The sequence below is a fragment of the Mercenaria mercenaria genome, chromosome 16 (assembly GCF_021730395.1).
Source record: "Mercenaria mercenaria strain notata chromosome 16, MADL_Memer_1, whole genome shotgun sequence".
NCBI lineage: Eukaryota > Metazoa > Mollusca > Bivalvia > Venerida > Veneridae > Mercenaria > Mercenaria mercenaria.
Genome location: NC_069376.1, coordinates 51,064,559 through 51,076,311, shown reverse-complemented (window position 1 = coordinate 51,076,311; position 11,753 = coordinate 51,064,559). Strand labels below are relative to the sequence as shown.

Below are 11,753 nucleotides of genomic sequence, written 5' to 3'. Positions count from 1 at the left end.
TTATCAGTTTAGGCAAACCATTACCAATGAACATCGACAAGTTCATGTGAAAGAGAAATAAGTCAGTCTCAAGAGATCATTATTTGATATTTGATGCAATTTATATGTAGTTAGAGATGTTTTACTAGAATAAGAAAACACTAAGATAGGAACTGAAACTCTTTTATTATGATATATTTCATTTAAAAATCATCTCGGTACTTAATTATTTTCATCGATTGCTAAAACAAAATATAAATCAAATCAAGCGTCACGTGATCGGAAAAATGGTGGAGACGTACATAAACCTCACTCTGTTTTTTCGGATTTTTAAATGTTTTTTGGACATAAAGTGCAAAGCATTTTGGATGTACATGTTGGATTTAACGAGCTTTTGGAAACTATGATCTTATTATGCCAAAAATAGACGAAATAAGAGAAAAAACAGTAGTTCCAGCAGTGAGTCGAAGTCAAACAAAAGGAACAAAGAACCAAAAATTGCTGGAAGCCCTATATTTTCAAACGCGGATGGTTCATTCATGCAATTGTTGAACAATAGTGACATCGAAAATTCCCCCGTGTTTTCGAGTTCATACGTTAATCCATTACCGAACAGTTATCAGCAACAATCAGCGATCATGATGAACTATAACGCTAACGGCAAGTGATTAACTCTAACGGTAACGGCCAAATGATTAACTCTAACAGTTCCTTGGGTCAAAACATTGGATTAATGTCGTCGCAAGGAGGTCAACTGCAGTATGGAATGTCTGCAGGCCCACATTGTCTACCACAGTACATGAACGGTATGAACACTACGTGTGGCGGCAATGTAACAGTGTCAAGTCCCCTCCCAACCCCCGCCCCCTTCATTTAGTGTTACATCCACACCAATGACACAACAAGGGACTAAATCAGTGTCAAATACAGAGCTCATGCAGTTCATGTCTTCAAAATTCGACGAAGTAAACAAAAAGCTTGATGAAATAAGCAAAAGACTCGATAAATTGGAACTTGTAGAAAAACAAGTAAAAGAAGTTGACAGTAAGCTAGTGAAACTGTAGAGTGACTTAGATTAAAGGGTAAAGCAAAATACTGAGAATATTTCATCATTAAATGAGCAAGCAGCTACAAACGATTTCTTATTGGAGAAGGCCGGAGAAGAAGTGAGCGCTTTAAAGAAACAAACCAAAGCGTGTCAAGATACAATAACCGACATGCAAGCGAAAACGCTGATTAACAATTTAATCGTCGGTGAAATCCAGGAGGACAAACTGATTATCGAGAACTTGCTCCAAGAAGCAGAAAATCAACCAGAAGGAGAGGAACTACCGACGTTGTCGCAAATGACGGTGCATATCAGACAACAGTTACAGACTACGGAAGAAGCAATCTCAGATTTCATGGAAAATACTCTTAAAATGTCAGGAGAAAAAAGAAAGGAAACAAAAATAGTGCGTGTTGAAAGAATAGGTATGAGGAGATTCAATAAGCCTCGGAATATTCTAATAGAATTCAAAAGTACCAAGGATAAAGAAATTGTGAAATCGCGCGGAAAAAGTCTGGAAGGTTAAGACATCTACATGCACGACCAGTACCCACCAGAAATCGTCGCATTGTGGCGAAAACTTGTGGCAATTATGAAAAAGCGAGAGCTAACAATAAAACGGTGTACATCAAGTACAACAAGCTGATCGTGAACGACGAGGTTAACGGCCCCTACGGACAGGTGCCTACATAGGAATTACAAGGTGATCATCTGAAAGTTTGTGCTTGGAATTGTGGAAGAAATGATGTCAGACACAATGTCTTTAATAAAATCATCACGGAGAACATACGCCCCGCCCGGGGATCGAACTCGCGACCCCTCGATCCGTAGACAAACGCTCTCCCTACTGAGCTAAGAGATTTGCTCGCCTCTTCTATACTCCCTGTTCGTCGAAGACCTTGGAGAACCGTCCGGACAGTGGCTTAACACTCAAAGATTTCACTCTTATCCTGTTGTTGTATGCCGATGACATGGCATTATTGGCAGAAACACCAGCTGACTTACAACAAAATTTTGACATGCTTAAGTTGTATTGTGATAAATGGGGTTTAAGAGTTAACACTGAAAAGACAAAAATTATTGTGTTCCAAAGAAGGTGTCAGTTAAAGAGAGATGAACAATGGACTTATGACGGAAAATCTCTTGAAATAGTTACAGAATTCAATTACCTAAGTGTAGTATTCAGTGCATCAGGGTCATTGAGTTATAATCAAATAATGTTGTCTGGTAAAGCATTAAAGGCAATGAATGTGTTGTTAAATAAAATGAAGAATTTTAGTTTCTCATTGAAAACATATTGTCAACTATTTCATGCTTTTGTGTCGTCGATTTTATCATATATGCAAGCAAAGTTTGGAGGAACAGCAAATCTGAAGAACTAGAAAGAATTCACTTAAGATTTTGTAAAAGAATTTTCGGTGTAAAACTGTCTACTAGTAACGCAGGTGTTTATGGTGAACTTGGGCGTTACCCATTGTATATAAACAGGTATGTTAAAGTGTTGAAATTTTAGTGTCATGTTTTAGAATCCAAAACTTGCATATGAAAAGCAGTGCATGATGTATCCTGCCAGAAAAGTATCATCGAAGATGAATGTCATTTTGTCATAGAGTGTGATAGATACAAAGAATTAAGAAATGAACATATTTCGAAGTATTATATGAAAAAAAAACCTAGCATGTTCAAATTCATTGAATTACTGGATAGTAAAAAGGGTAAAATAGTACGCAATTTGTGTAATTATTTATGTAAAGCTTTTGAAGTTCGTACTTAATGTTCAGGTATAACAATGTATCAGATAATTATACGTCTTAGTATATTTGTTCATTGTATAATTGTATATGTTTACGTGATCATATGTAAAATTGCATATGGATGATGAACATTGTTGGTTTGAATCTGATCAATAAACATTATGTTCTGTTCTGTTCTGTTCTGTTGTCTTATCATGCACTTGTGTATCATTAAAACCACATAATGATTATCGAGATAATCCTTATATTTATTGAAAACATTTAGCATTTCGAGAAACAAATTTGCATTTCACAAACTATTTCACTTGTAAAAGAAAACAGTAAGATTAGAATTCAAGATGGTATATTAATATATTATGTTTCATTTTAAAACATTTAACTAACTATTTTCATTGAACAGTAAAATGGAATAAAACGCATTCAATCGTTATCCTTTAACACTAATAGATAATGTATTCAAACTGTAAGTTTAGATTCAGGAATATGCATCAATAATCCACCAAGAAATTAAATAAAACTAATGTGTCTACTTTTGTAGGATATACTGGATATATCGAAACTTAATTAGATATATTTTATCGATGGATTATCTCGAGTTATATGGCTGAGCTGTTAAGCTGGTTCTATGGTGTAATAGTTAGCACTCTGGACTTTGAATCCAGCGATCCGAGTTCAAATCTCGGTAGAACCTTTATATTTTATTTACATTTTGTTCCATAAAACAACTTCCTACTCTATCTTTTGATCAATGATAAAAAGTCATGTTTGTACCCAGTGCATCCTGCCCCATAATTCCTTGGTTCCCCTAGAAACTGTGTCTAGTATATCCAAGTTTACATGCCATACTTTATATAAAGAAAAGATGTATTAATACCAGCGGCTACTTAACCCTTCCAGGACCACGGAAGCTCATATCGTATATCTGACACACGAGTGAGTTTTTACTTGCCTACAAGTGCGAACATTTTAGAGATATTTTAAATTATGAAATCACGCATGAAGTTTATGACGTCATAGTGATCTACTACAGGGATATCTTTGTCGGTAGGCAAGAATGTGCTTTCTCGCTATCGAGTTGGGTAAAAACGGATGGAACTAGTAGTACTAGAAGTAGTTTTTTAATGTTTTGAGCGATTTCATTCCTTTTTAATATCATTACAGTTGTTTGGCCTGTTCAGCATACATGTGACAAAAAAATAGCCGTGATTATAAAAAATATTCGCTTAAATTCCATCAAAGTAATATTGTTGTCTTGTATTCGTAAAACTGTATTGAATGCTTGAAAGCATTATCCGGCGATATTTTGTATGAACATTTGAAGATGGCACACTTGTATGACGAGTATCTAAAAGTTGTGATGTCTACATCAGTTCTTCTTTAGTTTATATTGGTTCTAGGTCACCTAGAATACATTTTGGTGGAAGAGAAAATCGCATTAATACTTTGTAAAGCCGTTTGTCATCCCTGAATATTGCGACACTGTACCTACTTATGTCTAACTTATTGTTAACTAGGTCAGAAAATACTTCATTATTTCTCCTATACTGTCAGTTAATATATGATTAAGATGGAATTACTTTATTGTCTTTTAAATATAGAGAGGCCTCGAGACATGCATGGGTACGTCTACGAAAACAAGTGTACATAATGATAAATTCATGTTGAAAATTTCCCTTTTTCCGTTGATTTCTACAGTTCAAGACTAAATCTGTGATTTACAAAGCTGTCTGATTCATCAGTTAAATTATCTTCAAGGGAGCCATATTATATCGCTCATGTAATCAACATAAAAACGTTTAAAAGACCTAGTTTTAGATGCCACTGGTGTCATAAAGGCGTATGTGGTAGTGCGAGTTGAATAAAACACTTTTTCTGCTAGATTTCCGCTCCCTTGCGTGTTGTGACAGTTGCATGTCAAGTTTCTATGTCTACGTTTTGATAGGTTTATGTCAAGTTTTTATGACGTGAGTTCTATATTTCCCGAAATACCAGTGTTGTCAGGAAGATACGTTATACGCAGGGGTAGTGTTAATAAAACATCAAAACTACGATTTATTGAATTTCATTTTCATCATAAAGTTGTGGCTATTTCTAAAAGCGTTTTTCTTCATAATTGAATACATCATATTCGTTATGTGAGCTTTATTCTTGTGTCAAACTTCTTGGCACCTGGTTGACGGGGTAAAAGGCTTTATAAGTGTGTGTTAAATATCTTTGTTGATATATCAAAGGAAACTTACATGCATTCAAACGAAATATCGCAGAAACAAATCTGTTTTCATCATAATTATTCGTTCAGTCTGTTGTTTAAATTTCAGCACAAATCCCCTTATACAGCAGGGAGGTTATGATGTGTGGGCGACACAGGACTTGCGACCTGAATAACCAACCCCCAATCTGTTAGACTTTCATTTCCGGTTTGCAAGATACATAACATCTCAAATTCGAGACGCAACCCTCGAAATCAATTCAAAGAACTTCTTTATATATTCTTGAAACGACTTCAATGTAAAACATATTTCACACTGCTGTAATACCAAACTCTCATGACTTCAATATGCCTAACTATAGTATAAGGAACCAGCCTGTGAGCCATCTGGTCTAGTCGCGTAATGGCGGACAGGTTTTTGAACACTATTTTTTTACTTGGAATGGCCACAGAGGTCTTAATTGTTGCTGGTTTCTGTTTAAATTTCATTGTGGATGTATTTTTGACATTTTGGTTAAAAAAAATGGGAGAGGAGACTGTATTTGGTGAAGTGAAGCTCAATTTTAGTATGAGTAGTACTTCCAGGTCACAGCAGTGTGATTTTTATGTAATTTTACAGTAAGCAAATGTGACAAGAGAAATTTCTCTTAGAAGATACATGACCCCTACTTTTCTCTTGTTTTATATCAGTTTCATCATAACTCTTTAAAATGACGTAAGGATTTGTTCTCTGAAATGAATCTATCTATGTTTGGTAGCTCTTTAAAAATGTCAGTTTTATATACAATATATAGGGAATAATATTACTGGTGTGTGACTAATATGGTAAAACTATTCTTTTATATTTGATGGGATGACAAACTGTCCAGAACCATAGAGTCCGGTACTGAACTTTTTACAACATAATGAAAATAAAAATGATATTTGTTCATTTTGTATGTGGAGGTGTGCGTTTTATACCAAAAGTTGTTGCAACACCAGATAGCGCCGACAAAATGTCGCATCGAGACATGATGACTGTTCTCAGTGATGTTTACCATGACAGTATCTGGTGAGCAGTGAATGTGAAGTGTCAGTATGTGAAACGAAAGGTTTATTCTGACATAACATATGTGTAATGTGACAGTTTTTGGAATCACCTTCACGCCAATCTGTTATAATTACATGTTTAAGTGAAAATAAACTTAACAACTATTTCAGGAATGTTAACACTTTTAGCTATGTAAAATAACCTCCTTTTATTTCCATTGTCACTTTAAAATGAAAATCAAAATTGCAAAGACACAAAGATAAGTTATCAACAGGTTACCCGTTAAAGCAAAATAGTACAGAGTGTAAGAGAATTAAATGTAAATGCACACGCAGTAAACATACAAATGAGATTTTCAACGAGAAATTTGCAGGTTTATTGTTCAATATTTCCCATCCAGAACTCTATCACATTTCTCGATAAAAAACTTATAATTGATAAATTTCACTCCTGAAGTCGTATACCTTTAATGCCTGTAACAATATTTTCCAAAGTTCTACATCTTCTATTACCTTTCCCTGAAGTCTTGTTTCTTAAAACTACGTCTTAAACTACATTTTCTTGCGGTGTAAGTCTCCTACCTCATACACAACCCTTTACTACAGTTGTATACTATTGTTCGAGGTCCAGATCATTCCTAAATGTTTATTAAATGACATCAGAAATTAATTTTCTGATGTTTTCTTTCCAATTTTGACTTTACCGCCTGCAAATATTTGTTGAATATATACTGGCCGAAATTCAGCACAAACCAACCGTACATATAAATACAAAACAAGCAAATTCAGTGAATCTATGTCCCCTGTCGAGTAGGGTGTTCTTGTGAATGAAATGTATTTTGAAGAATATTTAATTCCAGATATACATAGGTTATACGTAAATAGACTGTGTCATGGTCTGTTTGTTCCTATTGTACAAAATCAAGGGGAGTGGGGAAACTCTAAAGTGAACTATAGATGTGTTACGTGTCATGAAGATCCATCAATGGGTTACTCTGTTTTGTTGAAATTCATTAATTTCAAAACAGTTAAATGGCAATAAGTTACTGAAGACATCCTGATGAAAGATGTGCATGCACCACCACCCTACAGTATATATGTATTCTATTTCATGAAGATCCATTGACGGATTACTTTGTTATGTGGGAATTTATTTATGGATTGTAAAACAGTTGAAGGGCAATGACTCTAGTTACTGAAGAGATCCCGACGAAAGTGCAAGTGCATCATTGCGATTTAGTGATCAACATTTTCAACATTTGTGTAAATGGTCATGAAAATCAGATAAAAGGTTACTCAGATTCAGTAAAAAATCTTTACTTTTTACAAAACTGAAGGGGATCAATTCAGCCTTTACTTTGTCAGGAGGGGGTGGGGTGGGATTATACTAAATGTGAGCAAATGTCATGTGCTTATTGGTAATTATGTGAGGTCTTGTTATTCCAGCTAAAATACCTTTTGAATTATAAGCATTTTCTTTATTTTCATTGAACAGTAAGACGGAATCAAAAACTTTCAATCGTTATTCATTCATAGATAAGGTTTTGGAACTATAAGACTTAGTTCAAGCTTAACGAAGAAGCTTTATGAATGTATGATGTGTCAATAATCAACTAAGCTATTAGATAAGTCAGATAGATATATTTGTACAATTTTAGGACGATTTATTCAATTGTCGATATATTTTATTTCTTTATTATTTGAAATTGAGTTGTCAAACTGGTTCTATGGTGTAATGGTTAGTACAGTTCTCTGGACTTTCATTCCAGCGGTCCGAGTTCAAATCTCTGTAGAACTATAAAATAACTTTCTTTTGTATCTTTAAATGCACCTGATAAAATGTTATCGCATATTTTAAGATACATACATTTTTTCCCGAAACAAAAGGACGGTGGAGCGTTAGAACACTCAATATACAATCTACCAAAACTGTCTTAATAAAATAATTATTCGAGTATTTGTTAACAGTGACATAGCAGTAGAAAAACATGGATCTCTAAAAGTCTGAATCTAAAATTCAGACTTCAAATGGTGATGAATACAGCCCAGAGTATTTGTTTCTCTCACTTAGTTTAGTGTGAAAAGTTTCATGATCCCAGCCCATCTCATCTTCTTCCCAGTTACAGTGAACAGTGAATACAAATTAACATGCCACAGTTTAGAGAAAGAAGAAATATAAAGGACATCGACTACTTAAATCTTGTAAGACCACAATCAAGGAAGATCCTACTGTGTATTTCAAATAGAGTTAGAAACCTCACGTCTTTTTTTTTCAATTATTTTTCAGTTTAGGCAAAACATTACCAATGAACATCGACAAGTTCATGTGAAATAGAAATAAGTCAGTCTTTTAGTTCTTTTAGTTCTTTCAAATGATTCATTGAAGATCAGTCAATCTATTTTAAATGAAATATCTACATTTTTATACACTGGTTGAAATTGACGCATTTAGCTGCAGATGTGTTTAAAATATACAACTGTTATGTCAAAATATAGTTTGATTGTAGTGTCAAGTAAATATATTTCTCTCCTCCGTAACATTTATCTCTATTAAAAAATAGGTTCCACCGAGACTTGAACTCGGATCGCAGGATTCAGAGTCCTGAGTGCTAACCATTACACCATGGAACCTTTATTGAACACTTTGCTAACACGAATTACAAATCGAAACAAACGTTACCTTGTCATAATCTAGTGTATATTTAACTCACATGACCGAACTAATCATTATTTAATATTTGATGTAATTTATATGTATTTACAGATATTTTACTAAAATAAGAAAACACTAAGATAGGAATTGAAAATGCTATATTATGTTATATTTCATTTAAAAATCATTTCGGTACTTAATTATTTCCATCGATTGCTAAAACGAATTATAAATCAAACAAACGTTGACTGTCATGAACTTGTGTATCATTAAAACCACATTATCGAGATAATCATTATATTTATTGAAAACATTTAGCACTTCGAGATACAAATTTGCATTTTACAAACTATTTTACTTGTAAAAGAAAACAGTAAGATTAGAATTCAAGATGGAATATAATGTTTCCTTTTAAAACATTTAACTAACAATTTTCATTGAACAGTCAAATGGAATAAAACGCATCCAATCGTTATCCTTTAATACTAATAGATAATGTATTCAACCTGTAAGTTCATAATCCACCAAGAGATTAAATAAGACAAATATTTCTATTAGCAATTAGGAGTGACCTGTCGCTTTTATTTTTAGATTTGGATTTTCCAGACTGTTCCATTTATTAAATAAGGGTTTGAAAGATATTTGACTTATTTAAAACTGTAAATATATTTTGAATACTAGGCGGATTGAAATTACGTTGATAGCTCATTTGGTAGAATTGAAGCATCTTGATAATAATTTAACTTTTTGCGATTAAGAGGCTGTGGGTTCGAATCCCACAAAGGGCGATTGTTTTATGATTGAATTTGTTTTATTTATATTTTGCATATTTTTTTAAATTTCATTTTATTTCATCATTTCAATTTCAGTTCTTATTTCATTCATACAATTTCAATACATTCATAACATTTCAAACACACGCGCCCAATGGAGCATCCTCACACTCGCTGACGGCGTCGGTTTCCTCCAAATCAGTGTCATCAGCTAATTGAATGACAAAATTGTCAAGAGCTATGTCAACCATTTTGAATAATTCACAATCAAAAAGATATTTGAAAAACCTATGTTGTATGCAAAATATAAAATGAAAATAAATAAATTAAAATGAAAAAAAGAAAAAAAATTGATCACCGTTGGAATTCGAACTCACAAAAGTTAGATTCAAGAGCCGTCACGCTTACCGCGGCACCACGGCGTCTAATTGTCGAAGCGGCAGTCATTTAAATATTTATTATAAAATAAGTTACAAAAAGGTAGGGTACCCCTTTACTGAAGTGGTTTATTCTAGTAACCTTTCAAATCTATTAATAAAAGCGACAGGTCACTCCTAAATGCTAGTACTTTTGTAGGATAAACTAGATATATCGAAACTTAGTTAGATATATCTTATCGATAGATTATCTCGTGTTATATGGGTGAGATGTTAAGCTGGTTCTATGGTGTAATGGTTAGCACTCTGGACTTTGAATCCAGCGATCCGAGTTCAAATCTCGGTAGAACCTTTATATTTTATTTACAATTTGCTCCATAAAGCAACTTCCTACTCTATCTTTTGATCAATGATAAAAAGTTGTTTTTAGCCATATACTTTATTCCGAAACGAAAGGACAGCGGTCTATAGGTTTAAAGTTTTAGCCTAAGGACTTACAGACGCCAAATGTACAATTTACTAGAACTTTCTTCGGAGTGAATTTTCTTGAGCTGTTTATAACTTGGGAAAGAACGATCATACAAATCTAATTGTCGGGGCAAAAGGGACACGATGCCGTTTAAAGTTCCTTTTAACGATCTGATAAAGTTCATATCTATTAAACCCGTATCTATTAAACATAAATGCAAGGTCAGTTTAAGAAAATCACAAGTTGAAAAATTGCGGCTTAGGTTATACACGATATGACGCTTAGCCGGCTTTCAGCTGGAACTACCAAGTTCGAATTTATATAAACTCTTGTTATTATTTAGGGATTTTTATGTCATCACTACTTGAGTTATCTCATACTTTTCGTGTTTTTGATTAAGTCAGTTCATAGCTGAAGCGCGGCTGATACAATTCATACAGTGGTGATGCGGTCGAATAGTTTCTATGTATACAGTTAGATAAGCAACTGTAGGGAACGATTTCAGGAACTAATTGCCAAAAGACATGTGGCAGTTATATGAAAAGTAAGGTAAAACCCAGTGAATACTTCGGTCAGAACATATATTTTGGGTCTTTAAATAAGATAATTACACTTTTTTGACGAACTTAGCTGCATGAATGCCTACAATATTTAAATGGTAGCCGAAAAATATATCTTAATTGTTTTGCAAAGTAAATAATTTTTCCCCGGGAACAGTTCAATGATTTAAAAAGTAGGTTCCGTCGAGATTTGAACTCGGATCGCAGGATTCAAGAGTCCTGAGTGCTAACCATTACACCATGGAACCTTTCTTGAATGAAATCGCTAAAATGAATTACAAATCAAACCAAACGTTATCTTATCGAACTAGTGTATCATTAAAGTCATAATACCGAATTAATTAATATTTCATATTTGATGTAACTTATTTGGTTTTGGAGATCTATACTGGCCTCGTTTTCATAAAATATCTTACAAGAATAACAAAACACGAAGATTGGAATTCAAGATATTTTATTATGTTATATTTTATTTTAAAACACTTCGGTAATAATTTTCATTGAACACTAAGATGGAATCAAAATTCTTAAATACAAGTAAATAAAGCATTTAAACCGTAAGTTCAGATTCGTGAATATTGATCAATAATCCACCAAAAGATTTTTTAAATAAGACAAATATTCCCACTTCTGTAAGATGTACTGGATTGCAATCTGACTAAAGTACATCTCCAATTAAAGGGACGCATATTGCTACATTCACAGTTCATACAGCAATGCGGAAGGGGTGCATATTCAAGAAATCGATGGTGGGAAAATAAAAAACATATTCCTAAACTGATATAATACTGATGGACACCTGTAATATTCAGTATTTTGTGGATAAGGATGTGGTACTATGAATGTAATAGGAAAACAGAGGTGTTTGTGAAAGTACATTCAACACAAAATATTAAGCTTTT

At 33.5% G+C, this 11,753-nt stretch overlaps 3 non-coding genes across 3 annotated transcripts; 2 read left to right on the top strand and 1 right to left on the bottom strand.

Moving 5' to 3' along the window:
• The first annotated feature begins 3,400 nt into the window (after positions 1 to 3,400).
• Trnaq-uug (transfer RNA glutamine (anticodon UUG)) lies at positions 3,401 to 3,472 on the top strand. The gene has a single exon. It is a non-coding gene; the product is annotated as a tRNA-Gln (tRNA).
• Positions 3,473 to 8,578: 5,106 nt separating this feature from the next.
• Positions 8,579 to 8,650, bottom strand: Trnaq-cug (transfer RNA glutamine (anticodon CUG)). The gene has a single exon. It is a non-coding gene; the product is annotated as a tRNA-Gln (tRNA).
• Positions 8,651 to 10,102: 1,452 nt separating this feature from the next.
• On the top strand, positions 10,103 to 10,174 carry Trnaq-uug (transfer RNA glutamine (anticodon UUG)). The gene has a single exon. It is a non-coding gene; the product is annotated as a tRNA-Gln (tRNA).
• The last annotated feature ends 1,579 nt before the right edge of the window (positions 10,175 to 11,753 follow it).